Here is a 26,547-nt window from a genome sequence, read left to right as displayed (position 1 = left end):
TCTCCTGATTTTTCAGGAGACGGGAGACAACGCCAAGCTTCGCAGACAGTTACAAACACCCTGGAAACCAAGACAGTTATGAAGACAATTACGACTGGGAAAAATCTTTCAGCATCGACACGCCGCCAAAGTTCTATTCAGCGCCAGTTATTTAACTCCGATGGTACTCCACTCGCCGCTTTGATGTTCTGTAGATTATTTAGAGCTGGTACCACACGGGTAAGTCACCCCTCCCCCTACCCTGCTGACGTAGCTGATATCAGTCAAGTAGTTTGTTTACGAGTCTGCCGAATGGACATAGCGCACTAAGTCGGTCACCGTGGTGACACGACCGAATGACAGAGGCGAGCTCTCAAGTTCAACGTTTTGGAAACCTAAACGACTTCGGTGTTGAGTAGGTGAGTTGCGAAGAATTCGTGTGACACAAAGACTCTCGAGTCGACGTTTTCATCTGCAAGAGCAGCCTTATCTTTGCCTGAGAAGTGCAACAAACACACAATGTCTTTAGCCAGCCAGCCAATGATATTACTTGACGCCGAGACTTTGAGCTCGTTTGGGCGGCGTGGTCGGCCGGACATTCATTCTCCCCTCCTAATTTCCGCCTAAAGCTATGAACATCGTTTTGCCTGCCGCCGACCTGTAAAGTTTGTAAGTAGGCTGTTTAGGTTTTTATATTGGTAACGCCACGTAGCGCTCTGATGAAAATCACTGGCTGTGCTGTGTGCAGCCAGTGGCTGGTTGGCATTGTTGTAATACTCGCCATTGTAGTGTTGGGCAGCGGCAGCTGGATGTGAACAGCGCGTAGCGTTGCGCAGTTGGAGTTGAGCCGCCAGCAGTGGTGGATGTGGGGAGAGAGATGGCGGAGTTTTGAAATTTGTAAGACTGGATGTCATGAACTGCTATATATATTATGACTATTAAGGTAAATACATTGTTTGTTCTCTATTAAAATCTTTCATTTGCTAACTATGCCTATCAGTAGTTAGTGCCTTCCGTAGTTTGAATCTTTTATTTAGCTGGCAGTAGTGGCGCTTGCTGTATTGCAGTAGTTCGAGTAACCAAGATTTTTGTGAGGTAAGTGATTTGTGAAAGGTATAGGTTAATGTTAGTCAGGGCCATTCTTTTGTAGGGATTATTGAAAGATTGCGTTGCGCTAAAAAATATTGTGTGTCAGTTTAAGCACAGTCATGTATAATTTGTTCAAAGGGGGCGTTTCAAGTTCATTCATTTGTCCTGTGCTTTTGAGATGGATATTTTGAAGGTACGCCATCCAGGATTATTGGTGGGACTGTTCCTTGCTCCCGATGCACTGGCTTAACTCTGCGTTACACGCCTTATCAGGTTCATTTACGGGATGTACGAGGGACTACCAAAACGTTTCAGTAGGAGGGCGCTGCTGCAGCGTATATGCAACGTAGCGCGACTCTGACGCGGGTATATAAGCACAGACATGAGGGCTAGAGATTAGTTTCGCATGCGTATCACAAGTGCGAAAATGAACAATGGCGACATTAGTACCAAATGTCTGCGAACAGGACCAGAGTGCTGTTATTATTTTGGTGGCTGCCGAAGGACAAACAATGGGTAGACAATATCGCAGAATGAAGAATGTGTATGGGGCAGCATGTCTGGCAAAAACCACCGTTTTGGGATGGTGCACCAAGTTCCCTGCTAGTTGCGACTCGACGCAAGACGCCGGTCGATCCGGATAGGCACCCTCATCCGTTACACTCGAGCACCCGCCCTATAGCCCTGATATTTCCCTGTACCATTGAAACCTTCCCGTCTCCTCTATACCTCTTTTGTTATTGATAACTGTCCCTTTTACAAAAACCTATGTAACCTTCCATTAGGATTTCTATCTCTTGCTTAATAATAACAAATGTAATCTTCCCTTTGAAATTTATCCTCTTTCTCAATCTTTGCATACAAAGTTAATTGCTGCTTTTTAAAAGCGATTTTTGGATACTTCGACGAAACATAGAATGTGTCGTCGTCGTGTGGCCCTCAGTCGTTATCTGCAATAACCCAAAACTGTTCCTTGCCTTTTTTACTGTTACTGGATCGCCATATGACTGCTACATCGAACTGCGACATGAATATACTTACAATGTTTTACTATACTCTATTAGCTGCTGGTGGGCTTTCATAATAAGTGGCTGTATTTTCGTTATTCTTTAATAGCAAAGCTGACATTAATCTTTAATTAATTTGACTCAAGTTACGTAAGTCATAGTTAAACTTTTTCTTGAAAACAATAACATTTTGCAAAGTTTTACGTTGATGGTTTTTGGGATGGATTATAATTAGAAATGCGATATTGCTGGCAAAAGTTAATTATATTCTGAATGAAATGATTTTACAAACGTTCAAATGGGACTTACTTTTTACAATAATCTTACAACTAGCAATGGGCAAACATACCTTCAGTAGTCTTGAGTTTCTCAAAAAATTAATTGAATTATATTAGTTCCTCTTATTATAATAGTTAGCTGATGTCTCTGTACATCGGTTTATAGTCTCTTGTAAATAATAGCTAGTGGCTGGCAGGCACACCGCTCGTCTCAACCTCTCGCTTCAGACCTGCTACCGACTCGCTTCACTTCTCGCTTACTACTGACTTCCTACGAACGCAAAAGTGCGGTCTCTCCTGCCAAGAATGCTTTCTGGTGCAGACAATCCCTGCTACCATTACAAAATGTATCAATGCGCGGTCTTTCTCGCTCTTTTCTTAAAATATATCCATACGCGGTCTCTCCCGCCCTTTTTAAAATTATATCAATTTGCGGTCTCTCTTGCCAACAATACTTTGGTGCAGACATTCGCTGCTACCACCATTATTTCCAACATGACAAATATTAATTATTCCTACTTAATCCTATTAATAAAATATAAACATCTTTCATAAATTGTGATTTGACAATAGACAATGGAAATACACACGTCTTACACCATTATCACGCCTTCGACGTCTTAAAACAGACCTTGACGGTCGATGATTCCTGTCGGACAAGGATGTGCAGCAGGCAGTTACGGACTTCTTCACGCAGCAGTAGTCGGTGTTTTACCAAACTAGTATCTTCAACCTGGTGCATCGGTGGGATTTTTGCCGCAATGCTCACTGCGATTTTGCCTGATTGGCATGCCGATTCCGGACTGCACGACCTCTGAATGGAAAATTTTTGATCGCCCCTTATACTTTGACGCTGTGGACGAGCTTGAGCAATAAGAACCCTTTATTCGATTTGCGGTTTTGTTATAGTACGCGCTGGTCAGTAACTATTTCTCATCCGAGCAAATCGGTCACTTCGCACATTACTTCCCCTCTCTTTAAATAATACTACGGGGATTGTGGTGAATATGGGGTTATTTTTCTGTCTTTGTAGTACTGTGATGCTATACAGTCACGTGGACTGCAAGTGGAAATTTATATGTGTAATTCGGAATAATAACTGAGTTCAAATGCAGGCTTTCCTGAATTCTTTTCCTCTCGACATCATTTTTCAATTCCTCGACCTTTTATGTTTATTTGTACAAGTGCTCATTTCAGCTTTGTTCATGAATGCAAGACACTCACCTACGATCTATTTCAAATTCATTTAAACGAAGCTGTCTTAAGCATAGACAACATTTCCGAAAACTATTTTAGGCAGCGACAATAATTTTCAATTTATATGCAATTTCCAACTAAGGTAAATGCGTACTCGGCGCTCTTTCAGACTCATGTTGCAGCAAAGAACAATTCACCACTTTGCTTTCAATTGGGTTATTTTTCATTCTTTAAGCTTTAGAAAGGACAGCGCGCTGTTACATTTGCAGTGGGCTAACAGGAGGTGGACAAAAATAGGTAAACACCGAAAACACACATTACCATGCCTAATTCGGTGTAGGCAAACAGTAGCAATCGTAACAGATTCCAGTCGTCTCATAATGGATAGGTACAAGTCCTACATGGTTTTCACGGGAAGTTTATATCATTCTTCCTGTAAAATAGTGGCAGTGTCCTCGATGGCAGGTGTTCATCAGAGACAAAGGAACCGGCAGGAGTGTCCCAGGGGTGTGTGATAGGACCGCTATTATTGTCTATATACGTAAATGATCTGATGGACAGGGTGAGCAGCAATCGACGGCTGTTTGCTGGTGTACTGGAAGGTGTCGTCTTTGAGTTAGTATAGTAGGATACAAGATCATTTAGACGAAATTTCTAGCAGCTAGCTGTAAATTTAAGTTAATGCAGATGAGTAGGAAAACAAGTCCCGTAATGTTAGAATATAACATTAGTAGTATGCTGCTTCATAAAGTCACGTCGATTAAATATATAGGCATAACGTTGCAAAGCGATATGAAATGAAACGAGCATGTAAGAATTGTAGTGGGGAGGCAAATGGTCGACTTCGGTTTATTGGGAGAATTTTAGGAAAGCGTGGTTCACAAGCAAACAAGACTGTTTATAGAACACTAGCGCGACTCGGTCTTGAATACTACTCGGCTTTTGGGTTCCCCAGCAGGTGAGATTAAAAGAAGACATCGAAGCTTTCAGAGGCGCACTGCTAGATTTATTACCGGTGGGATCGATCGACACACAAGTATTACGGAGATGCTTCGGGAATAGAAGTAAGGATTCCAGGAGGGAAGATGACGTGTTTTTCGAGGAACACTGTTGAGGAAATTTAGAGAAACGACATTTGAAGCTGATTGTAGAACGCTTTTACTACCACCAACCTGTATTTCGCGTAAGGACCATGAAGACGACGTAAGAGAAATTAGGGCTTGTACTGAAGCATGTGGCGTTTTTTCCTCGCTCTGTTTGCGAGTGAATCAGGAAGGAAAACGACGCATAATGGTACAAGGTACCATCCGCCACGTACCATACAGTGGCTTGTGGAGCCATATAACATACAACTATGATGAAGGCGGACAGCGATCAAGCTTGCTTCTCTCCAAAGTAGGCCGGCCCTTGTGACCGAGCGGTTCTCGGCGCTTCAGTCCGGAACCGCGCGACTGCTATGGTCGCAGGTTCGAATCCTGCCTCGCGCGTGTATGTAAGTGATGTCCTTAGGTTAGTTAGGTTTAAGTAGTTCTAAGCTCTAGGGGGCTGATGACTTCAGATGTTAAGTCCCATAGTGCTCAGAGCCATTTGAATTCTCCAAAGTAGACCACAAGGTGTAAACGTAGGCTTCCGCGGCCGTTGTCACAGTCCATAAAATTCTTCTGGGTTTGAGGCCGCATTGTCATCTGTAAAATTCCGACGTTTCGGCGACTGTTGCAAGGCGCCTTACTCAGGGTGTATTGCTAACTGCTGACTGAGCAGTAGTTTGGATACTTATATACTATGGAGGAGTGCTGTCATTGGATGTAAGGGTGAGGAGGAAAGGTATTAGGAGTTCCTTTATTGGTCTTTGCATTGCGTGTTGTCATTGGAGTTTCCCTTTACTGCTTGCCATTGGTGGGAATCGGTGAATAGGAGACTGAGCGGCGACTACAGCGTAGCGTTGTATACTAACTGCCTAGTATCGACTGGGCCGCGTCAGCGCTCTGTGTACCCTCCACCACTGTGGCCTACCGCGCGCCTGTTGCTCTGCGAGAGCTGTCCTTCCGCAAAGCTGTGACTGCTGGCAGCCAAGACGCTGGAAGTCGGTACCCGTCTTCTCTGTTCATATAGTCGGGCCGCTTGGCTATTTCTATAGCCTCTCTAATCTTCCTCCTCAAACTAAACGGCTGTTTCCCCAGTACGCGGGCCTTTCGAAATTTGATCTTCATCCTGCACTGTTTCTGATGTTCTGCCACCGCTGATTTGTTGTACTGTTTGAGGCGGATATATTTCTCGTGTTCAGTTAACCTTGTGCTTATTGGACGCCCAGTCTCACCTACATACACCAGTCCACATTCGCACCCGATCGTATGTTTCGTCAGCCCAGAATGTCTTTTACTTTGTTGTTCAGAATGAGCACCGGAGACGTCGACGAGATGTTTCATCCATAAAAAGACGTGATCAACAGTTGCTTGCGTCAGTTCTGGTGGAATCCGAGCAACGTGATACTGTATACTGGCCTTTAGATCAGGTAGAGACCGAACGTGTCCTTAGTAAGCGCGTTCTTTTAGATATGCCCAGAGCCAAAAGTCACACGGATTCATATCAAGTGATAGTGTAGGCGATGCATCAGGAAAGCCTTTCGAGATAACACATTTCTGAAATGTTGCATTAAACAGGTTATTCTATTGGGGGGGGGGGGGGGGAGACATGAGGTGTTGTCCCATCTTGCATAAAAATAGTGATTTCCACACAGCTGCGCTCTTCCAAAGGAATCACATGCTGTACAAGAAGGTCTCGATTAAGTGGGTACACCTGACAGGCCCTGTAGGTGTATTCTGTTCAAAGAACAACATATCGAAAATAAAGGTGCTCCTGAATCCACACCACACGGTAGTATACTGCGAGTGCAGTAACTCTTGATGCACAACAAGCGGTTTAACAGTACCCCAGATTCGGCAGTTCTGTGTATTTACCGCTCCCTGTAGAGTAAAATGTACCACGTCACTCCCTAAAATATTTTCCGGCCACATGTCATTAACTTTGATCCGCGCCGGAAACCGAAGAGTAATTTCAGAACGTTGCTGCGGATAATGAGGTTTCAGTTGCTGCACCACCTGGCTCTTGTACGGGTATCAGTGTAAAACAGATTGCAAAAATTTCCTTACTGTTGACCATGGGATGCACGATTCTCGTGACAGCACTACCCGGGGCACGTGCTGCGTGGTCAGTTACAGAAACAGAAAGCTCGTCAATAACTTCCACTGGAAGAGAGTGCCTTTCTCTTCCAGGTGCCACGCCAACTTCACTATTATTTTCGAATTTTATTATCATCGACTTTAAACCATTTAAAGACACTGGGACTCTCCTCAGAGCTTTCAGTCCAAGATAGTCTCTCAAAGCAACACTGTAATTGCTACCGTTGAAATAAAACGGTTCCACTAAGAGTGCATGGTCTCTCCTCTCGACAGACATGCCTTTCACTCACGTTATGGTTTGTCAAATGACAGCGTGGGTGTCATACCGTCGCACATACAGTACAGAGCGCCAGAATTGCACCTGGTGACCAAAATAGGAACTAAGCTTTTCCCACAGTGTAAGGGGTTCACCACCATGCTGGAGCATGTAATCTCGATGTACTGCTCACTTGCTAGAACGGCAATTCACAGGCGCTGCGTAAGACATATCTTATCCCGTGTTAAAAGAGAGTTGCAATAGAGTCGCAGGCCAGAGCAGTCTCTGACCTGCGACTCTGTTGCAGCTCTCTTTTAACAGGGGCAAAGATATTTTATGTCTTAGGCAGCGCCTGTGAATTGCCGTTCTAGCAAGTGAGCAGTACATCGAGATTACAACTGCTCCAGCAGGGTGGTAAACCCCTTACAACAGTACATCGATTCTGCATTAACGAATCAGCATATCTATCAAGTTTCGCAGCCATACGATAATTACAAGCCACGCTAGACATCCATGAGAAACTGCACTTTAATTACAACCACCAATGAGTGTCTTGGGCTGGGTGTGGCACACCTCAAGGAACTTGTGGGCTCTTCACCTACCTGAGTGGAGGCCTTTATCAAGTCTGCAGGCAGTGTTAATAGTGTTAGCGAGATGTCTCTTCTGTAGGTGGTCATTTTTTTATTCGGCGTGCTTACACTCGAATGCGTAGGTTCAGAATATCACTTGAGAGTGGTCGTTGAAGCGTAATTCAAAGAGCACACTCTTCGATAACTGGATTACGCTTTGGAAATCCTTCTGCATTTTGTACTGTAGTGAAATTAGCCGTACTGTTAAAGTGAGAAGACTGTTTTCGTGCTGTGCCACTCTGTCAGACTACATGCAAAACAGTCATCAATGTCGACGCGGAAGCGGAATCGCGACCAGGCATCACAGTTTACGAAGTCTTTTTCCACTTATCAATATAATCAAAGTCACTCGAATGTGAGAGGCCACTGAAGACGATGAATTCCGTCAATTCACTGTGTTCACCAAATCGACTTCTCTAAAAAAAATTAGGATGAAGATCTTTGTAGTCGAATGCAACCAGTTCCTAACTGGATCAATAAACCCGAAATCAAATGAATGTAACACGTCCATCCTCTTGTCATTTAAATTCGTAGCACCCTGTGCAATTCGTTCACACACACTCAATCACAGACACACAAACAAACATACGCTATTCCAGTGAACAGAGTAAAAATGGAACTCGTCTAACAGTATTCCTGTGGTAAGTCGTTCAATTAATTTGCTTGTTGCATCAAACAGTAAAAGAGATGATGAGATTCAAGGAAAACGTCTTTAACAAAAAAAATTTCAGCCCAGCCGTATTTTACACGTAGAAATGTGTAAGCAGCGCATCGATGACTATGCTATGTGTTTTATATCATAACTTTATCTTCGAACTTTTCCATTTGGTCCGTGTTTGCGTAAGAAAACAACAATATAGGAATTGTGAGTGTTTTGCATCAAACCGAACTCACAATTCCCATATTGTTGTTTTACATCATCTCATTTCACATTCTACACATTCGAAAACACAGACGTTTGGTACCTCTGCTCATCTGTTCTGGTGATAAATAACTATATAATAACATTCGCAATTATCTACGTAATAAGCAACGAGAGTCAATATTGTAATTTCTTACTGGAGATTCAAGTCATTATGCTATTAAAAGGCGATCGGCTGCAAGGCGAATCTCCGCAGGAAACGCCATTATTGAATGAAAATTTTTAACCAGTACGATTAAGCTTATAAATGCAAATGTAGTGGGCTATAAGCCTCCCAGACCCGTTTTCTGTCGCCATTTCCCGACGTACTTTCCCTCGCTCAGTGTTAAGATAATTATGCTACATTTAAGCAATGAGTTTCCTCTCTCACTAATTTCGATTGCGCTCATTAAACGGTTCGGTGCATCCTGGACATCTTCATTTGAAACTTAAGAAAAACTCAGATTACCAAGCAAAGTGCAGTAACGGTTCAGATTCACTTACCATATTCCGAGTGTTCTGGCGAGTCGTAATTCGAATTAAATGAGAAAAATTAAATAAATTCTGTCACACACAGCTTAACAAAAGTAAATGGGCGAATCAAGAAAATTTACAATTTACAACTCATGTTATTGAGTTGCATTGTGCAACTGCAGTATTCGAGAGTTTCGGCTAAGCTGTAGGTTAACTACAGAAGACAGAAAGACGTGACATCTTGCCCTAAATACGTGCCCCCTTTGCAGTAACGTGCATAGCTGACAATAACTGGTGCACTGTTGTACATATAAAAGTTATCTAACAATTTAGCCAAAATTATGAAATCTTGCTACTAAAAAACTTTATGTAAACTGATTCTTCCGCCTCTGATCGTTAGCACTTCTTTCTTTTCTGTAAATGATAATGCAAAATTGTGGATGTCCTACAGTATCAACTTATTTAGTTGATCGGTTTTTGGCTTGTAAAGTTATCATAAAACTATAGTTGACTGTCGTCATCATGCAGGATTTAGTGCCGGCGAACACTTTGAAAAACATGTTACTGATGGAATGTGAGAGAGACAGAGTAAACGTCAGATAACACTGCAACTGTAACATAGTTGAAAATTTGATTCTAAACTGTAAATAAACTTGAAGTGATCATACCAGAAAGACGTCAAGCAAGAATGTTTGTTTGTGTCTGTATGAACTCTCGAGCATAAGATGAAAGGTTAGGCTAGGAGATCAACACCAGCAAAAAAAGTCGTGCTATATTGGAATCTAAACTTGTAACTGTACTACCAAATGTTAAACTGCCAATTTTGTAAACGTAATTATAAAGAAAAGAAAACAAACACAAGATAAGTGCTCTAGAGAAGTGGATAATAAATTGAAACAATATTACATATGGAACTTTACGAAGAAACGGAGCATAAAATATCTTTGACAACCTTAACTAATTGGAAATATAAAAGACAAATCGAAATAAATTGTGTATCAGTAAGTACGAAGAATTAAAATTTAATGTTAGGAAGGTGTACATATAACATAAGGTATAACAGTTTGGAATAAGCTTCATCACACCAATCAAAATAAATACAAAGAAAAATGGGTAAATAGACTGGGACAGAATGTGTTGGAAGAACTGAAGAAATATGAGCCCTTACTGAAGTTTCATCATTTAATGTTAAACGAAGTCTGCCGCGCGGGATGGGTATGTGTGTTTTGTCCTTAGGATAATTTAGGTTAAGTAGTGTGTAAGCTTAGGGACTGATGACCTTAGCAGTTAAGTCCCATAAGGTTTCACACACATTTTTTGAAACGAAGTCTGCGGTCAGAAGTTTTTCGCTGACCAAGATTTCCGACTGAGTCAGTATTCACCCTTTGTTTCCTAAGTTGAGGACTTGAGTCTGCGGCTAGAGGCTCTAACACTCACTTAATGCAGGATTAATGAACGTGGTCTCAGAACTCTGCAACCTCCAGCTACGTTCAGCCAATGTACACTCCTGGAAATTGAAATAAGAACACCGTGAATTCATTGTCCCAGGAAGGGGAAACTTTATTGACACATTCCTGGGGTCAGATACATCACATGATCACACTGACAGAACCACAGGCACATAGACACAGGCAACAGAGCATGCACAATGTCGGCACTAGTACAGTGTATATCCACCTTTCGCAGCAATGCAGGCTGCTATTCTCCCATGGAGACGATCGTAGAGATGCTGGATGTAGTCCTGTGGAACGGCTTGCCATGCCATTTCCACCTGGCGCCTCAGTTGGACCAGCGTTCGTGCTGGACGTGCAGACCGCGTGAGACGACGCTTCATCCAGTCCCAAACATGCTCAATGGGGGACAGATCCGGAGATCTTGCTGGCCAGGGTAGTTGACTTACACCTTCTAGAGCACGTTGGGTGGCACGGGATACATGCGGACGTGCATTGTCCTGTTGGAACAGCAAGTTCCCTTGCCGGTCTAGGAATGGTAGAACGATGGGTTCGATGACGGTTTGGATGTACCGTGCACTATTCAGTGTCCCCTCGACGATCACCAGTGGTGTACGGCCAGTGTAGGAGATCGCTCCCCACACCATGATGCCGGGTGTTGGCCCTGTGTGCCTCGGTCGTATGCAGTCCCGATTGTGGCGCTCACCTGCACGGCGCCAAACACGCATACGACCATCATTGGCACCAAGGCAGAAGCGACTCTCATCGCTGAAGACGACACGTCTCCATTCGTCCCTCCATTCACGCCTGTCGCGACACCACTGGAGGCGGGCTGCACGATGTTGGGGCGTGAGCGGAAGACGGCCTAACGGTGTGCGGGACCGTAGCCCAGCTTCATGGAGACGGTTGCGAATGGTCCTCGCCGATACCCCAGGAGCAACAGTGTCCCTAATTTGCTGGGAAGTGGCGGTGCGGTCCCCTACGGCACTGCGTAGGATCCTACGGTCTTGGCGTGCATCCGTGCGTCGCTGCGGTCCGGTCCCAGGTCGACGGGCACGTGCACCTTCCGCCGACCACTGGCGACAACATCGATGTACTGTGGAGACCTCACGCCCCACGTGTTGAGCAATTCGGCGGTACGTCCACCCGGCCTCCCGCATGCCCACTATACGCCCTCGCTCAAAGTCCGTCAACTGCACATACGGTTCACGTCCACGCTGTCGCGGCATGCTACCAGTGTTAAAGACTGCGATGGAGCTCCGTATGCCACGGCAAACTGGCTGACACTGACGGCGGCGGTGCACAAATGCTGCGCAGCTAGCGCCATTCGACGGCCAACACCGCGGTTCCTGGTGTGTCCGCTGTGCCGTGCGTGTGATCATTGCTTGTACAGCCCTCTCGCAGTGTCCAGAGCAAGTATGGTGGGTCTGACACACCGGTGTCAATGTGTTCTTTTTTCCATTTCCAGGAGTGTAGTTGCTATGTCTCATCCTGATTACCAAAATAAATCTTTTTACAGAGAAGACAATGATTTTTTGAACTCCGCTGATGTCTTTTAATTGGATCTTATCTTCACTGTTAAAAATATAACGATCTGTCATGCTTCTCACGTAGTATGAAGTGTCATAATCACACGATTTCATTGCTCTGATTATATCCTATGACATCTGCCCTTGCTGTAGGACAGTACAGATTTCTACATATACTGGAGGGATAAGCGCAGAGCGCCTAGAATAGGAATGTAAGTTACAGCCTTTTGTTTCCAGAGTACGATGTGGTCACTCAAGACTTGGCTACACTTGTATGTGAGGGCGACAAACTTTTTGGTGTTTCAACCTGCAAGGCAGTCTTCTTTGGACACTGGAACAGATAACACTGGCTACTAAAGAAAATGTTTCGGGCTCAAAAATAGCTGATTCTTATGTATTTCCATGGACTGAATTCATAAGTAACCATAAAAATTACCAGAGCTCTTGTTTTGGCGATAAAGTAACAAGACATTTATTTAGAGTCTACATTTTCCTTCTCTTTGGGGAAAATTTTATCTTTGACACTGACACACCTGTCAACTAACAAAACACAATGCTGTCTAGCTCTCTGCAGGTTATAAACACATATGTTGTCGCTATGAGTGGAAGTTTAATATTGTTTTCTTTGTAATTAGTGCAAGATTTCTGGCATTCTGAGTATTTTAAGGCATAAACTTTATTAAAATTCCAGTGCCACGAAGATTTGTAAATTCAGTGAATGACTTTTGTTTCATTTGTGGTGAAGTAACGTTCTCATCCCAGAAATTAGGAGGAGGACGAGGATAAGTCGTGGGCTCCCCGTGTATGTTGCAACCCTTGTTCAGTTATACTATGAGAATGACTGGAAAATGGGAAACGGTGTATGGCTTTCGCTGTATTTATGGTTTAGCGAGAGCCTACAAGCCATATACACTGGTGTCCTAAATTAAAACAACAAACGGAAATGTTACAAGGTTGTGTTTATTTTGCCACAAAACAGTGTAAACAGGTGATAGTGATGTAGCAATAATGTAAAGAAAACGGAACGTAAACAAATGCAACATGCATAACGGTAGACGAAAACGTTCTTAGCGATTTGCAACTTAACGGATTTCCACGCGCATTCCGACAACAGGTTAATGTGTTCAGCATGGGATGTTACCATCTCTGGCATCAATACAGGCCCGACAACCACGGAGCATGCTGTGAGTGATGTCATCAGTCTCGTGTTGAGGTAATAACGCCCGTTCTTCCTGCACAGCTGCTCGCACGTCTTGGAGAGCGGTTGGTGGATGCTGACGTGATGCAACCTGTCTCTTTAGCACATCTCAGACATGATCTATGGGATTCACTCAAGAGAGCGAGCAGGCCACGCCATACATACAGTATCATCCGTTTCCAAGAAACCTCAACCACCCCTGTTCTTTGAGGTCGAGCATTATCGTCATTCAATACAAAGTCTGGGCCTACACCACCTCGACGCACATGAGGTCCAAAGATCTCGTCGCGATACCTGATGGCAGTTAAAAACTGCCGATTCACCCGTACAATTTCATGAAGAAGTGTTCCAGTGGTCAACATAATCCATTCCCACACCATTGAGGATTCTCCTCGATATCGGACTCTTTCCACAATATTTGGATTCAGAAATCGTGTTCCGCGTTCTCTACACATACGTATGCGTCGAGAGCCACTCTTCATACCAAATCGGGACTCATCTGCGAAAAGAACACTGACCCACTGCTCGGCGAGTCCAGGTGTTACATTGACGACTCCTCTCTAGACGTTCCCTTCTGTGATAAAGCATCAGAGGTACACATACAGTAGGACTCCGACAGTATAGGATACTCTGCCGAAGCCTTTCGTACACAGTTTGTCTCGATACACACGTCCAGTGGATGCTGCGAGGTCAGACACCAGTTGCCGTGCAGTACTAAGGCGGTACCGTCGTGCGCTTACTGTCAAATAACGGTCCTCTCTTTTTTATTCACACGTGGTCGGCCATGTCCTCGTCTTCGGGATACTGTTTCGGTCACTATAAACTGTCGCCACATCCGAGAAACAACAAAACTATTCACGTTATGTCTTCGGGTCACATCAGTTTGCGACTGTCCTGCTTCCATTCTTCTTATGGCCCTCCACCGCATAGAGTCTGGTAGGCGCCTTCTTTGTGCCATTCCGCACCGTCTGTGACTATGTACACAGCGATTGTGGATGTGGGACTACCTGACAAACATTACACCGTCTGATAAGTGCCCTGACGTCATCGTTGACGTGGTTGTCCATTGACGGAATGCCATCTTCCGTGCAGAACACTATTGTACGGACATCTGTTGACATTTTATATGATTATACCGTGAATTAAACACAACACGGGGAAGTAGCGTTTTGATGCTTTAATTTTGGATACCATTGTAGAAGATTGCTATTTCTGCTTGACTCCACCAACAAAGGCAGGACTGTCAATAAAAGAAGAGCTGTGCAGTACCCTAATCTCCCATATCCTATTCGACGTATTCCACATTCAGATACTTGACCGTTTCCTACTCCATCCCCAAACTTTTAGGTGGAAACAGAGACGAAGACTGTATGGAGGAAGAACGTAAGGACCTTTCCGGATACCCTGATTCTGATTCTGGGCAAACAGGTAATAAACTGCACCTACTGATTCCGTCGGAACTGAGTGACCTTATTCGAAATCTTGGTTTGTCAAAGAAAGCAGAACTTTTGGGACCAAGCTTACAGCAATAGTGTCTTCTCCAAAATAATGCCAGGTTCTCAAATTACAGGCACCTCTACTTCCTTATTTTGAGAAGAAAAAATTTCTTGTTGTTTGCTGCGCTATTAATAGTTTGCTGAAATCTTTGAACTTGAACCATGATAAAGCTATTGATAGACGGCTCCAGGCTAAGTATGGAAGGTGTATTACTTCATAATGGGAACCTCCTTCGTCCTGTTCCTGTTGGCCGTGCAATTCATATTAAGGAGACCTAAGCAGGCATGAAAGCCCTCCTCGACCCAATCAAATATGCTGAACACAGATGGAAAATATGTGGCGATCTAAAGTCATCGCTGTTCTCTTAGGAATGTAACTAGGCTACATCAGTTACTGTGTGTGTGGTACTGCAGGGATAGAAAATCACATTATATTCAAGCACACTGACCTGCGAGAAATCTTAACCCTATCCAGAAAAATGTCATTGCTGAGCTTCTCGTGGACCCTAAAGATGTTGTGCTTTCTCCCCTACGTGTGAAACTAGGGTTGAAGCAAAATTTTGTCAAAGCTATGAACCAAGAAGAGCAAGCCTTTAAGTGCTTAAGAGGAAAATTTCCTACTTGCGAAGGTAAGTAATGCGAAGGTAAGGAAGACACTTTTGTTGGGACTCAAATTAGTCTCACTTGTAATGGATCCTGCGTTTGATCGAGTTTTGGAAGGGAAAGAAAAGGAAGCCTGGGGAGCCTTCAAGGCAGTTATTTGTGGCTTTTTAAGGTACAAAAGAGACGGTAACTATTCTCAATTGGTGGTAGTACTCCTGGAAAATACCATGTCCCTTAAAGCGCATTTTCTCCACTCCCACCAAAACTTTTTACCTTGTTCTTGTGGAGCAGTAAGTGATGAAAAAGGTGAATGCTTCCATAAGAAAATTACTGTAATCGAACAGAGATATCAGGACCACTGGAATGAAGCAAAGTTTTCTGGTTATTGCTGGTTCCTGTAAAGGGATGCTGCGGTACTCACTCACAAGGGGGAAGCGAAAGGACAACGAGCTTATGCAGCTACGACATGGTTCTCTTCAGACCCTACCACCTACCACGGGTTCTTCCATCAATTTAGAACTTTGTAATGTAAAGCTATTTTTAAAAAATCGACTATACTTTCATTGTCTTAATTTGTTATATATATATAGTTGGCCAGCGTGATTTGGTGTGCTCCACTGAGTGGAAAACAACATATTTGTTTGAAACAGTGTGTCGAGAGCAACAGCTATTACTTTACATGTTGCTGCAGTGCAGTTTGTCTGAACGTTTTGAAACAATGTATTTATGTTCTTATATCATGTTCAGATCGAGAAAGCCTATCGTCCATGATAACATCAGTTACGAGTGGATTAAAAGTGACCCAATAGCTAACCTATTTACATGCTTGTAAAGACTCTTGTAGATAGAAACAGTTTTGTGTTAAGCATGTCTGAGTGGTCAGTCACAAGCAATCCACTTTCAGAAAGTTAATATCAGATCCCAACATCAGCTTGTAAAGGAATTATATAAAATTTTTTTATGAATATATAGACACTAGTTCAACTACCAGAGATTAATGCGTAAAGCATTTGCTGAACAAAAGAAGCTTTACGCTCTTCGTTTATTAGTTTTAGAATAAGTTACCTTTCGCTGTTATCCTGTCCTAGTGTTAAGAAGTGTTGTGCCATTTCTTACTGATAACGTTGGGTTAAATAATGAAACAGATTTTGAAGCAGAGCGATTTCGTCTTTTGTGATATCATGAGTCCCAGCTCCTGAAATTCTGGAAAATTATTACTATTATTTTAATTTTATGCAGAGAATTTAGATGGAGGCGACGATCTTCACGGCGGCGCAGGTCAACAATAGAGGTACGTGAATGTGTTCATATTTTTCCTTTCGTGGCCGCTACCGTCAGTTTCAATATATCTGCCGCGACATTCAGAACCTGCAGTCTTTCTTTTCATTTAATTTCGAAGTCCACGCATTTACGTTCTAAGATGAATAAATGCATTTAACTGTAATTCTTTTTATCCAAGCCACGGGGGATGATTACACTCAAAATGTACGTGCCTCTATCCCGTTCGTTATGTTCGCATACATTTGAGTGTGTACAAGCGTAACTATATTTCCTAAACAGTATTAACGGTTTTTTTTTGACCACTCATTCGCAAATGTACGTGTCCTCTTATTTGATGTAGTCAGTCGGTTATATTCTTTAATAACATTATTTGTAATATTCAGTGGCTTAGTTTCCACAATTGATCTTTGCCTGTGTCGCAACAGCGCTTCACGCGAGATATTTATTACGCGAGATCCACAATAACTTTTATTTCAAAATTTCGACGAACGACTGAATAAAGATTTTTCTAACAACAACAATAGCAAAACATAATAAGAGGATGCGTTACAATCTTTATCAAAATACCAACACATTCCCTTACTGTCTTACTGTAAAATAAATTACAAACATCAAAAGATTAATATAATACTGAGTGGGATTGGTAAATCTTTGATTTTATTTAATAACTGCACTAAGTGTGAAATACCACATCTTGGTTTGAATTCCGTCTTACTTTTAATTAAAGCGTGCAATTTGCTTGCCGGTTTGTAGGATGGAGCTGTGAAAGAGGATACAATTGGACAGAACAGTACACCAAATAAACCAATGTAGCAGGAACATCCACATTTTTGTACTTTTTATTTATACACTGATAAGCCAAAACACTGTGACCACTGCCCACCGTGACGTTGGATGCTGCCTGATGGCGTAACGAGCACGTGACGACGTAAAAAAGTATGTAAGCGGAGAAGACGAGGTCTGAGGGTTACCATAGCCAAGATATGGGCTGCAAATGGGGAAATCCACTGAGATAAGCGATTTTGACAAAAGGCAGATTGTTACAACGCAGAGGCTGTGAACGAGTATCTCGAAAGCGTAGAAGCTGGTCAAGTGATCAAGTGCTACTGCTGTGAGCATCTACAGAAATAGGTAGAAAGACAGTGAAACTACCACTAGGCGCTAAACGGTTGCACGCTACAGAACGCGGGGTTCGGAGACTTGTCTGCTCGACAAAGTATAATAGATGGTGATGCGTGGCATCTCTGCCGAAAGAGCACGGTGCTGGTGCACGCACATGTGTTTCCGAGCACACCGTTCATCGTACGAGGGCAGTTCAATAAGTAATGCAACACTTTTTTTTCTGAAACAGGGGTTGTTTTATTCAGCATTGAAATACACCAGGTTATTTCCCAATCTTTTAGCTACACAACACTATTTTTCAACGTAATCTCCATTCAATGCTACGGCCTTACGCCACCTTGAAATGAGGGCCTGTATGCCTGCACGGTACCATTCCACTGGTCGATGTCGGAGCCAACGTCGTACTGCATCAATAACTTCTTCATCATCCGCGTAGTGCCTCCCACGGATTGCGTCCTTCATTGGGCCAAACATATGGAAATCCGACGGTGCGAGATCGGGGCTGTAGGGTGCATGAGGAAGAACAGTCCACTGAAGTTTTGTGAGCTCCTCTCGGGTGCGAAGACTTGTGTGAGGTCTTGCGTTGTCATGAAGAAGGAGAAGTTCGTTCACATTTTTGTGCCTACGAACACGCTGAATTCGTTTCTTCAATTTCTGAAGAGTAGCACAATAAACGTCAGAGTTGATCGTTTGACCATGAGGAAGGACATCGAACAGAATAACCCCTTCAGCGTCCCAGAAGACTGTAACCATGATTTTACCGGCTGAGGGTATGGCTTTAAACTTTTTCTTGGTAGGGGAGTGGGTGTGGCGCCACTCCATTGATTGCCGTTTTGTTTCAGGTTCGAAGTGATGAACCCATGTTTCATCGCCTGTAACAATCTTTGACAAGAAATTGTCACCCTCAGCCACATGACGAGCAAGCAATTCCGCACAGATGGTTCTCCTTTGCTCTTTATGGTGTTCGGTTAGACAACGAGGGACCCAGCGGGAACAAACCTTTGAATATCCCAACTGGTGAACAATTGTGACAGCACTACCAACAGAGATGTCAAGTTGAGCACTAAGTTGTTTGATGGTGATCCGTCGATCATCTCGAACGAGTGTGTTCGCACGCTCCGCCATTGCAGGAGTCACAGCTGTGCACGGCCGGCCCGCACGCGGGAGATCAGACAGTCTTGCTTGACCTTGCGGCGATGATGACACACGCTTTGCCCAACGACTCACTGTGCTTTTGTCCACTGCCAGATCACCGTAGACATTCTGCAAGCGCCTACGAATATCTGAGATGCCCTGGTTTTCCGCCAAAAGAAACTCGATCACTGCCCGTTGTTTGCAACGCACATCCGTTACAGACGCCATTTTAACAGCTCCGTACAGCGCTGCCACCTGTTGGAAGTCAATGAAACTATACGAGACGAAGCAGGAATGTTTGAAAATATTCCACAAGAAATTTCCGGTTTTTTCAACCAAAATTGGCCGAGAAAAAAAATGTGTTGCATTACGTATTGAACTGCCCTCGTACATTGTTGAACATGGAGCTCCGTAGCAGACAACCGCTACTCGTTACTGTTGACGCAGCGATATCGTCAATTACGATTGCCGTGGGCACGGGACCATCGACGAGTAGGCTCTTCGGGTGTATCACATTTTTGCTACCCTAGGTCGACGGTCGTCTCCGCAAACTTCGTCATCGAGGTGAACGACGGCTCCAAACGTGCAGCGCACCACGGACGCAGGTTGGTGGGAGCAGTGTTATGCTATGGGAGACATTCTCCTGCACATGCGTGGGACACGGTAACAGTCGAAGACCATTCATCTGCAGACCACCCACATGCCTCCATACCTGATGTCTTCTCCGACGGTGACGTCATCTTTCAGCACTGTAATTGTCCCTGTCTCAGAGCCGGAACGTGCTACAGTGGCTTGAGAAGCATTATAGTGATGTCTCGGTGACCAGATTCGTCTATTATGGAACCCATCTGTGCCGCTATTCGCCGTATCACCGCGTACGCAAATCAGCTGACCGTTACTTGCGCGAATTACATGACCTGTGAATAGACAGGTAATGCCACATACCTCCACAAACTGTCGGATTCGTGATACGCAAAATCACTGACGTATTTGGTTCCAAAGAAGGACAAAAAAGCTATTAAGCAGGTGGTCATAATATTTTGGCTCATCATTGTAAGTATTAAGTTGTTCTACTAACCATTGGTGAGAGAATCACGTAACATGGTAAAATGTGCAAACAATACCCAACTAATCACACAGAGCAAGCATTTACGGCCGACACTGACATCATTTAAAACTTCCGGGTGAGTAGGCTGTGGTGTATGTATAAATCTTGCTCCTAACGTTTCTTCTCCGATAGCCGGAGACATCTTCAGAGGTAAAGTGGCGAAATGCAACCAGAACTCGAGGGAGCGCCGAATATATAGGCAATGTAGTGGGCACCACAGCCCGTCGCGTGATGTCGGCTACGAGATTATCTTTGGTAATGCCAATATTCTCAATTGAAAGTAATCGATCGTTATTCCTACGTTGCAACGTTGACTTTCAAATTTTAGCTTATTTAACACCTTCCTCTTTTCTGTTAAAATTTATTATTTCGATAGCCTTTGTATACATGCGTGCACGATAATGCAATGTTTTCGATATTTTGACTACTTTGGTTGCTGTTTGCGTAATTGTTGTTGTCCCCCTTTCAGTTGCGGATTTGATCTACATACACTGTGCCTGTGAGAATTTATTTGTTTACTATCAAAGTTACAGTGTTGTTTATGAATATTTCGATTGTTGTGATATTCATTGCCGGCCGGGGTGGCCGAGCGGTTCTAGGCGCTACAGTCTGGAACCGCGCGACCGCTACGGTCGCAGGTGCGAATCCTGCCTCGGGCATGGATGTGTGTGACGTCCTTAGGTTAGTTAAGTTCAATTAGTTCTAAGTTCTAGGGGACTGATGACCTCAGAAGCCATTTGAACCATTTTTTGATATTCATTAATTACGCATTATTTGTTTTCTATCAATGTTACAGTGTTGTTTATGAATATTTCGACTGTTGTGATATTCATTGATTACGCATGTTCTCATTACTGTAGGCACTTTGAAGTTCGACATAGTATGCATAGCCAGAACTGGGGAAATTACTTGTATCACAATAGCCATTATTCAACTCCGAGAATTGTACGTCATACCGACAATATCTGTTCCAGCCTGTAATTGTTTCTGTGGTTGTGTTTGTTATGTGAATTCCCATAGTTTCTGTTTTCACGCGGTACTAAAGCATAGTTTCTGTTATGATTGTTATTTTGCTTTCTTGTTAAGCTGTTGTAACTGTCCAATTCCAGTTCCTGATGTAATGATTGAAAAGGTTCTAAATCACCTTTACATCTGCTGGCCAAAATCACGAGTCTCAAATGTATAGGTAATTTTGTTAAGCAAGGGCGAATTAGCTCTGACGCACTGTATGATTTCTGAGTACCATGTCTTCAATGTAATTTTTTGGGCTAGAGAAGTTAGACTGAACAAATTTTCATAACATTATAATGCTATGTTTTACCTTATCTTGTGTGGCCTGCGACGAGTAAGTTGACAAAAATGCTTGCTAGAAATCGTTTACGCTTTGACAGTCTCTTACTACTGAGCACATTCTTACTGCGGGTTCATTTTCTAATTTGTGTTCTCTACTGCAGCAAGTCGGTGATTCACTGTCGTATCTGGATGTGTGTTGCTGTTCTCGTTGTAAATCACCTAAACGTCATTGATTTGCATAGTCAGCAAGGTTTTCTGAATATGAATATAGATGGCCAAATCCGTCTATTTCGTCTTCGAGGTTAAGTTTACTTTCAACACATTCGAGGTTTTCATTCATAGTGTTCCTATAATGCTTATTATCCCGATTAACTTTCTCCTGGTTGTCTTGAAAATTTGTTAATGACTCGTATTCTTCTGTACCTAAAATTTGTACTGGCGATGTGTCATTTAAATCTCTACCTGCATTGGCTGAAAATTTGCCATTTTCGTTGTCAGGCCATCAACTTTTTCTTTAATTATGATTAAATGTTCTTTTCGTTCGTCAAAATTTAATTTCAAAGTTTCCACATTTTTGCTAATTTCTTTTACCATTTTGCTAAGCTGTTCGTTCCGTTCTTTTATCTGTGTGACTATCTCACTCGGAACTAGTGTTCATTTCAGCCAACAATTCGTCTTTGGCATTACGCTGGTTTGTTTTCCTGTTTTCCTTTTCTGTTTCAAGGTTGCTTAGTCTAGTTGCAAAACTGTTAATTATTGGTTAATGGTCTTTTTAATTTCTTCCCTAATCTAAACTGACTAATTTTGTATTTTAAAATTCATTTCTTCCTGTGATTTTCTAATATCTTCCTGTGATTTTCTATTCTCTTCCTGAGATTTGTCGATTTTCTTACTAATTTCATCTTGTGTTTCTTTAAGCATCTGACGAATTGATTCTAGAAAATTTATCGGATCCGCGCAGTGTGCTTCTACATAATTGTTCCCTGGAGGTGATGTGTGTTGTGCTCGTTCAAAAGATGGCGCAAAACCAGATGCTGATACGTCTGTTGCCAGTTGTTGTAAGATTTCACGCAAATGTGGCGACATTTTAAGCTTTAAAAGACTCTGGAGACTTATTGCCGACGGTCTCAACTTCAGAATTTGTCTGTTTATCTATTCATTACCCATGGTTTGTTCTGTTTCATTGTTATTAGCTAAATTGGTTAACAATTGTCGAACCGCGAAACTTCCTGCAGACTCATGTAAATTATTGGTCGTTGCTAACTGCTGAAGGTGGTTTATCTCATTCTGTACCTGCTCGTTGTCTTGTTAACACCCTCTGGTACGCTCTAGTGGGGTGGTCCTTCTCTCAGCTCTGAGTTGCATAACCGTAAAAGAACTTGCTCTTTCTCTCCCTCTCTCTCCTACATGCACATCGATGATTTATAAAAATCAAACTGACATGCCCACACATTGCCTGACAAAATAGTGAAGCATCCAGAAGACGCAGTCGGAATTGAGTGTACTTAGTACATGTACACATCATCAGAGGGTATGGAAATGATTAGAGCCGCGATTCTCTGTGACAGGAAGAACGGCCACCAGAGTGCATTACTGTTGTTCATGTTTAGCTTTCTCAGGGTCGGGTAGGACACACAAAAGCCGTGAAATTTGTCAGAGGTTCATTGAACACTGTGCAGGACGCGGAGATGCCGTGTACCGTGTGAGTCAGCTTTATTAGCACCTGGTAACATTTGAAAAAGGCTTAATTGTTGACCTCCATTTTGCCAGCCGATCGGATCGTCCAGTATCCAGATTTGTGGGGCATTCAGATTTGGCGGTGGCCCGACGGTGGATTGCACGGGAACGTGAGGGACATTATACTCGAAGGGAGGTGTGCCGTGCTGCGCACCAAGCTTATCGCAATCCTTTCACATCTGCCCCTGCCATCTTCAAACATTCAGTGTAATTTCGCACCACTGGTCTAAGACTAACAACAGCTGGACTAGGGCATTGCGTAGGTTACCATTAACACCACAGACCAACGGTAGTGTCTGGAGTGGTGCTGTGACGGGTAAGTACAGACTGTTGAAGTGGCGTCGCACTTATTACAGTGATTAATCGCTTTCTGCATTACTCCAGATGACCACTGCCGGCGAGTATAGTGCCGACCTGTGGATAGATCCTATTCTTCCCACGGTCTCGAGAGGCACAGCGGCTTTACTCCTGGCGTTATGGTGTGGGGAGCGACCGTTCGTTATTTCAGCACAATGCTGGTAGTGATGCAAGGAACTGTGACGGCACAACGTTATGTCATGGACAACTTGTGTCTGATATCTCTCGTACAACAGTACCGTGGTGCCATTTTGCAGGAGGACAATGCTCGTCCACACACGCAGTTCCTCTCTGTGAACTGTCTGCGAGATGTTGAGGTACTCTTGTGGCAGCAAGATGCCCAGGTCTGTCACCGATAGATCAATGGTGGGACCGGTTCGAACATTAACCCGGTCCCATCGCCAGTATGTGGATACCACGTATCGGTTATAATGCTTGTGGGTCAAATTGCCGCAGGAGACGATACAAAGGAATTACGACATCCTTCCCAACAAAATGTGTGCGTGCATCCAGGCCAGAGGGAATGCCATACCAATGCACTGAAGAGCCAAAGAAACCACCTGTCTAATGTCGTCTAGGGCCCCCGCGAGCATGCAGAGGTCGCTCAACACGGTCTGAAGTAGTGTTGGAGGGAACTGACACCTTGAATCCTGAATCCTGCAGGGCTGTCCACAAATGCATAAGAATACGAGAGGTTGGAGATCTCTCGTGAACAGCACGTTGCGGTGCATCCCAGAAATGCTCAATAGTCTTCATGTCTGGGGAGTTTGGTGACCAGCAGAAGTGTTTAAACTCAGAAGAGTGATCAAATGGTTCAGATGACTCTAAGCACTATGGGACTTAACATCTGAGGTCATCAGTCCCCTAGACGTCCATCCGCTCGATACAATTTGAAACAAGACGCGTCCGACCAGGCCACATGCTTCCAATCATCAACAGTTCGCCGGCCGCGGTGGTCTAGCGGTTCTGGTGCTGCGGTCCGGAACCGCGGGACTGCTACGGTCGCAGGTTCGAATCCTGCCTCGGGCATGGATGTGTTTGATGTCCTTAGGTTAGTTAGGTTTAAGTAGTTCTAAGTTCTAGGGGACTTATGACCTAAGATGTTGAGTCCCATAGTGCTCAGAGCCATTTGAACCATTTGAACCATCAACAGTTCGATGTCGATATTGACGAGCCCAGGCAAGCGTAAAGCTTTGTGTCGTGCAGTTATCAAGGGTACACGAGTGGCTGTTCGGCTCCGAAAGTCCGTATCGACTCTGTTTCGTTGAATGGTTCGCACGTTGATAGTTGTTGATGGCCCAGAATTGAAATCAGCAGAAATTAGCGGAAGGGTTGTACTTCTGACAAGTGCTCCAGACAGTTGTTTCATAAAGAAGTTGCCGAACGAATGCCGTATTCTGCCTGTTTACATATCTCTGTATTTCAATGCGCATCCATACATTAGTTTCTTTGGCGCTTCATTGTAAGTCGGCTCACAGTGCCAAGTTCTTTGTAAATCTGACTCGCATTTGTAATCACTGAAATAATATCACATACCCTCTAAATCCTGATGTTTCTTTAGTTTCCTCCTGTGTTTCTAGGTGCCAGCCGGAGTGGCCGAGCGGTTCTAGGCGCTACAGTCTGGAACCGCGCGACCGCTACGGTCGCAGGTTCGAATCCTGCCCCGGGCATGGGTGTGTGTGATGTCCTTAGATTAGTTAGGTTTAATTAGTTCTAAGTACTAGGGGACTGATGACCGCAGAAGTTAAGTCCCATAGTGCTCAGAGCCATTTGAACCATTGTGTGTTTGTAGGTGACTGACTTTATTTGTCAGGCAGTGTTTATACTGAGTTGGTGCAAAGTTCGTAGTGTTTCTCAGTAAGTTTAATAAACACAACAGACACCCATAACAGCGATTTACTCGTAAACAATGTATTCTCTTTCACTGTTTACAACAGTCCGCCAACATTGGGGTAACTTCGATTCCGCGACTGTAGAAATCATTTGGTTTTGTGGCGAAGAACTCGTCGAGCCTTATCCGGAGTGCATTATCGTCCGGAAAGGAAGTTACTTGAAAGCTGTTCCGTAGAGAGCGAAGGTGAAAATCTGAGGACGCAGGATCAGGTGAATAAGATGGATACACATGAATTCCCACCCCAACTCCTGTACAGTGTTTTTCGCCAGTGTAGCAGAAAGCGGGCAGGAGTTATCGTGGAGAACCATCGCTTGCCGCAATCTTCCTCGTCGACGTTCTTGAAATGCGTCTGCAAGACGTCTCAGTTGTTGACAATAAATGTCTTCAGTGATGGTCACACCTCAGGGAAGCAATTCGTAGTTCACTACACCGTCGGTCTTCCACCATATGCATAACATTATCTTCTGCGGTTGCGCGCAAGTCTTTGTGCGGTGATTTGTTGCTTTCGTTAGGCTCAACTATTCCTTTACTTTCCTTACGTTAGCATAAAGATTCTGTTTCTGGTCAACAGTAACGATACAGGATAGGTATGTTCGGTGTTGTTCGCGAGGCAATTGATGATGAGCAAGCAGTGATGCACGTACGGCCTCCACTGATTTTTGTGATCTTGGCTTAGAGCATGCGGTTCCCACAAACTGGATTTTAGAACCTTCTCCGTTGCTTGCAAACGTCGCACCATGGTGGGATGATCACAGTTCATCACATTTTCCAGTTCTGGAGTATACTGATGTGGACCAGTAAACGATCTTCATCAAATCGACCCTCTTTAAAGCCATAAAACCATTTTCTTTCTGTGCTCTGTCCAATGGCACTATCCCCATACAGGGCGGAGATGTTCCTGGCCGCCTCCGCTGCCGTCACCCCTTTGTTGCACTCAAACAGAAGAATATGTTGGAAATGTTCCGATTCCACCACTTGGAACTCAATTTTCTAGCTCCACTCACTATCTCCAGACGGCAAAATGACAATACATAAACTCAAAGAGCAACAGTGAAATACACTACAGGTAAAAATAATAGTCAATAAATAAACTCATAGCGTCCGGAATACCAACAGGCAAAACAAAAACGCCACGAACTGATGCACCAACCTAATCACGTCATAGTCTTGTGTTGTTGCGGGACGATTTGTTCATAGAGCGAAAATTCCTTTAAAATTAAAGTGCACTTGACACAATTCTCTCTCCCCCCCTTCCCCCCCCCCCCCCCCCCCCCCGCCGGCCGAAGTGGCCGTGCGGTTAAAGGCGCTGCAGTCTGGAATCGCAAGACCGCTACGGTCGCAGGTTCTAATCCTGC

Source organism: Schistocerca nitens, chromosome 8, assembly GCF_023898315.1.
Source record: "Schistocerca nitens isolate TAMUIC-IGC-003100 chromosome 8, iqSchNite1.1, whole genome shotgun sequence".
Taxonomy (NCBI): domain Eukaryota; kingdom Metazoa; phylum Arthropoda; class Insecta; order Orthoptera; family Acrididae; genus Schistocerca; species Schistocerca nitens.
Note: the sequence above shows the minus strand (reverse complement) of the source record.